The sequence below is a fragment of the Lactuca saligna genome, chromosome 7 (assembly GCF_052625555.1).
Source record: "Lactuca saligna cultivar CGN05327 chromosome 7, ASM5262555v1, whole genome shotgun sequence".
NCBI lineage: Eukaryota > Viridiplantae > Streptophyta > Magnoliopsida > Asterales > Asteraceae > Lactuca > Lactuca saligna.
This window is the reverse complement of record NC_136423.1, coordinates 94925212-94931220: the sequence shown is the minus strand read 5'-3', so window position 1 is coordinate 94931220 and position 6009 is coordinate 94925212.

Genomic DNA, 6009 nt, shown 5'->3' with positions numbered 1-6009 from the left:
CCTTTGTTACTAGGCATTGGGGAAGATGATACAACCCTGACTAAGGCAACTGAAAGTGGCGATAATGATCTTGTTTATCTTGTTCTCTTTCATATATGGCAGAAGGTATTTATTGTTTTCTTATTTGATTAATTATAAAATAATGGTAAAATTAAGTTTTCAATTTATTGGCTTGTATAGAGACCAGCATTGGAATTATTTGGAATGATACAAGCTAGACCTATTGCACGCGATCTATTCATATGAGACTCAAGATATCAAATTTTGGCATGGATAAAAGCTTCGGAGGAAATGTGACTCAAGCAAAAGTAAACACACAAAGAGTTGTTGGCACATAGTAAGCTAGATGATGCAATTGTATATAAATGAGTTCATTTTTTTATAACATTTACTCACTTTTGGAATAATTATTTGTATTTGACATAATAGTGAAATGAATTATCTTTGTTATTTATGGTATTTTATTTTGTATTATGTGATTTTAATGTATTATTTAAATTAAAAATTAATAAATCTATAAATAATATTTTTTTTAAACATTTAAAATTATGATACACAAAAATGTGTGTCATCTTCATTGATGACATGGCCTTTCTTGACAGAGGCTTTCTTGATACGCATTGTGTGTCATTAACATGCGTGTTGTAAGGTTACGACACGCGAATGCATGTCGTCTTCCTTTATGACAAGGCCTTCCTTGATACGCATTGCGTGTCGTAAACGCGCATCATAATTGCGCGTTGTAAATGCGCGTCGTCTATAGACGACGCACAAAAGCGCGTCATCTCTATTTATGACAGGGCCTTCCTTGATGCGCATTTGCGCGTCGTCTGAGCCTTTTACGACGCGTAATAAGCATCGTAAAAGGCTGTTTTTCTAGTAGTGTTGGGCTTTAAAGATGTGCACTTTCAACATGGAGGAGCTCAAGAACAATCGGTTAATGCAAATGAATGCTCTTGAGGAACTTAGAAATGAAGCTTACATTAGTTCTTTAATCTAAAAAGAGAAAACCAAGAGTTGGCATGACAAGAGGATAAAGGAAAATAAAGAATTTCATGAAGGCCAAAAGGTGTTGCTCTTTAATTCAAGGCTAAAACTCTTCTCGGGAAAAATCAAATCAAGATGGGATGGTCCTTTTCTTGTGAAGAAGGTGTTTCCACATGGTGCTATAGAGCTATTGTCAAAAGATGGAACACCTTTCAAGGTCAATGGACATTGGGTCAAAAAGTATGAAGAAGGAGTCCTAAGGAATGAAGGCATGGAAGAGATGATGCTGCTGGAAGGTATTGCAGCCACGTAGAATGGGAGGAGTCTAGCTAATGACTCCTTAAAAAGAAGCGCTTCCGGGAGGCAACCCGAGTTTAGAGTTTGCATTTCTTTCCTTTACTTTCTTTTTAATTTCTTAGGATCTTTTTCATTCATTTTCTTCTGAAAATATGTTCTAAATAATTGCTTGAGGGCAAGAAATTCCTAGAGTGTGGGGTGGTGGATTAAAAATTAAAAATTTTAAAAAATTCAATTTTTGTCAAACTACAAGCTTTACTCGCCGAGTAGGTACGTGTACTCGACGAGTACTTGCCAAAATAACCAGAAATACGCGTAAATGCAGTTCTACTCGGCGACTATATCTTTTCTACTCGGCGAGTAGCCAACTTACACAGACGATTTATAATCTGTGAAATAAGGGTTTTCAGCCATTTTACCGACTCACTCGCCGTGCACAGCAACCCTCAAGCGATTTCTGTGATTTTTGGTTCAATCTTCGACTTTCAGGAGAAAAGGTATGACTTTTACACTTAAAAATCATCAAAGGTTCAAGCTTTATCACTTATTTGCCCCTATTTTGTCAAAAATCGGATTTTGGGGTTTCCTCAAATTCTAGGGTTTTGATTTTACCATGAATTAGGAGGTGTTAGGAGAAATTTCTTTTGGATTAGTAGTTATTGGACTTAGTACAGCAAACCCCTGTGCAAAATTGGGTGTTTTAGATGACCCATATATGTTTGGTCTGAATCTAGGCCTAATGTTCATGCTAATCTCCGAGTAGGACATGAACTCAGCGAGTAGGAGGCTATACAAATATGTTTTATTCGATTTTAATTGTTGGGTGTTGTTTGTTTGTGCTTTCTTAATGTTGTTATGCAGGTACCATGTCCAGAAGAGGCCAGTCTTCAAGAGGGGGAAGCTAAGGGGACATCTAGTGGCTCTCGTTCCACCAAATCACATCCAAATCGTCTCAAGCCCGTGCCAAAAACAAGTTAGAGGCTTTGAAATAGAAAGAGATTCATTTACCCAATGCAGTGGATTGGGAGTAGATGGGGAAGGTTGGTTTGGAAGAAGAGCTGACACCATATTTGGTGAAAGAATGAAATTTAGGGGATTCAACCATCATATGTGATGGTTGGTTACAGTTATTCAAAATTCAAGAACCGGTCTACGCTGAATTATGTTGGGAGTTTTTTGCTACCATCTCATTCTGAGGTGGTAGTGAGTACTACAATCCCAATGTAAGTTCCTTTTCTCTTGGTGGGGAGCTGCGACAATGCAGCATGGCTGAATTTTCATGGAGGCTTGGAATCTATGAGCAAAGCACTATGTTGACTGAGGACTTTGAAGCTTTCTTGGAGAATTGCCACAAAGATCTCCCAGAGGCAGTGGTTGCTTCTACCTGGTGGAATACTATTGCTAACCGGGTGTACATCCCATCTACCGCACAGGAGGGTCACATTCGTTCTCCAATCCACTGTCTCATTCATCGTTTCATGGCCAGCACGATTAATATGCGGAAGGACTGGGACAAGGTCCCAACCCTTTACATCTTCTATCTGTCGAGTAGTATTACTCCCAATGTTTTCTGCAATCTCCCTTGCTGCATAGCCAAGTATCTTGCGGAAGGGGCTGTTAAGGAGAAGGTGAACTCCAAGATTAATGGAGATCCATTTGTGACAAGGCTTGCATGGTCATTTGGGATATTAGATTTGCAAGAGGCAAGGGCATTGACGATCATTTATCCCCTTCCATTCAACACAACATTATATAGGAGGGAAAGGATCGTGGAGAAGTTTGGAGATTCTTTTTCTATTCCTCATGCCGATGAGTCGGCTATCCCCGAGGAGTCGGGAAGGCGTGTGAGGCAACGAAGCGAGCGGGTACGAGAAGACCCACCGGTTATTCCGGTGGAGGAAGAGAACGATGGATGGAATCAAGTGGAGTACAAGCGCTATTTGGATGATATTGGAAGAGGGGTCAATTATAACAATCAATCATTTGGACACCTCTTCGAACAAATGAACATCGCACCGAGACCCAGTCTGGGATATCCCTACATTATGAGTTGGGAGGAAAGAATGATGAGGGGCAATGAAGGAGGAGGAAGCAGAGCTGGAGGAGCTGACATGGAGGAAGAGGATTGAAGATTTTATGTTTCATGTTTTGTGTTTTATGTTTTTTATTTATGGTGTTTGATTTGAATAAATGTTAAACTTGGATGATTTGGTTTCTTTTAGGACCTTTTATTGCTTTCACTTTTGGTTGCATATTTTTCAAGATTGGAAGGTTAGGAAGCATATTAAAGTGTTAAGGGGCAAGGTCCAAGTAAGGAAGTGAGGAATGTTCAAGTAAGAGTGAAAAGTTTTGTCCTTAGGATTGAGTCCGTTAGAGTTGAGAGTAATGGAGGGTGTTGCTACTGAAAGGTTTAGAGGAAGGGTCTATGTATTATTCAAATTCAAAACCTTAATTAAGAAGAACACAAGCTAGATCAGTTTTAGCAATACAACGCCTACTCGCCGAGTGCACAACTTCTACTCGGCGAGTACATGGGTCATTACACGTAATAATTGCAAGTTAAGAGCTACTTGCCGAGTACACGACACTACTCGCCGAGTATATCGACAATTTTCAAGTTCCAAAGCTATTTGGAGCACTTTGACTACAATACTTGTCCATTTTTCGTGAAGAGTTGTTACTGGAGATTTCTAAGAAGCTTTTTCCTTGATATTTTCGAGCTGTCAACCACACGAGACGAATGACACCCGAGACATGGATGAGGTGTTCCCATGTCTAAATTCAATTGAAGATGGAGCTGAAGAGAAGAGTTATCAACCTAGCGACTTCTACCCCAGGGGAGTTTGTTCCAATTCTCTCTATAGTTTGCATTTTTATTTTTGCATGATATGCAATGAGGCATTGCATAAAATAAGTGTGGGGTAGGGGGTTGGTCACATATTAGTAAATGTAGAATCTTAATTTAGTTTCATTTTAAAATTTTAACTCTTGCATACCAAAAATATTACTTAGGAATTAATTTAGAAAATTTTGGTAAAAAGCAATTAGGATTCCATCTTAGAATTGTGTTGATAATTGCATGAAAACCCATATGTTTAGTTGAGCCTATATACGTTATAGTGCATTTGTGGCTTCCTTATTCCAGTGAAATCATGGGACAAAAACACGACCTCGCTCAGCCTGAGAGATGCAATATGTTTAGCATCGTGTAGCAGAAATGTATCTAGGAAAATTATTATCGTTAACCAATAAAGGTTGAAGTTGAGCGCCCCTGCATAAGCATGTAGGGTTTTGAGTGAAAAAAAGTGAGGTGCATGTAAAAAAAGAGATACGACATTACAAGAAAAGTTTGAAGAGTTTTTGAAGCATCAAAGTCAAATGTGAAATTAGAAGATTAAAAATTCCAAAGAAATTCAAAAAGTTGAAGATACCAAAAACCAAACAACAAGGTGGTGAATTCAAAGAGATCAAAGATCAAATGTCAAAGAAATAAAGAATTCTAAAGAGCTCCAATGTGGTATCATAAACTGTAATTATCTAGATTATGTATGCGTGGGTTGCTCAACCAAAAATACCTTGAGGTTAAGAGGTTTTCTGAGGATGGATTTGGAGAGATGCAGAAAATGAGCATAGTTCGGGGTGAGTGGGCGAATGTTTATGAGGATTGTGAGTATTTGGAGTATGGGGGTATTTAGGACAATTTTAGACACAAATGCATGCGTTGCAGTCTTGGCATAATGGTTGGGTTAGATTGGAGTTATCATATGTGGTTCTAATATGTTAAAATTGAGTTTTGCTTGGGGGCAAGCAAAAGTCAAGTGTGGGGTATTTTAATATTGGCATAATTAGTCATATATTTAGCATACATTTTTATTCATTTTTAACTAATTATGTATATAATGTGGACAAAAGGTACTTAATAATGCTTAAATTTTGTTTTCAGTCCAAAAGACATGCTTGGGAGTGAAAGGGAACAAGGGGAAGCAATTAGAGACTAAAGAATGAAGAATGAGGGACAAAAGCATAGCTACTCGGCGAGTTCTCGAGGCTACTCGATGAGTACCCAAGAATATTCCAGAAGATAAGTCAAGACTCCTGGTATAAGACGGATTTTAAGCATCTACTCGGCGAGTTGGGTCTGCTACTTGCCGAGTACACCCTGTTTTGTGATAATTATAAATAGCGAACCATTATCCGAATGGAAAGGACTTTTGGCAATTTTGAGAGTTGCACCTGCGAAAAAGAACCCTTTGAGGAGCTGAAGAACCCTAACCTTCAATCCTTTGAAGAATCAAGGTAATTTAGGTTATTCATTCCACTTAGCTTTAGGAATTAAGCATGTTTAGCAGTTGAATTTGTTTTTGAGTTTGTTTTTGCTATGATTATGAACTAAATTTGTTTTGTTTCTGTTGGGGAAGACCAAGTTACTCCTATGGTTTAATTATACTTTTTGATTGATGGTTATTTGGTGATTTTATTAAATTAAGTTTGTTAAAGAACCTTATGCATTAATGACAACTATGTTCTGTTAATTGGAAGGTAATTAAGCTGCATGAACATCTCTTAATTATTAACCTCATATGTTATGTGAACACTTTATCATACGCTTAGGAATAATGAATATGAAAATAGGACTAATTAGAGAATGGGTAAATTAATGTGTGAGCTTGTTTGAGAAACCAATAAACAAGAGGTTAATTGAAACACCAACTTGATTAACCAATT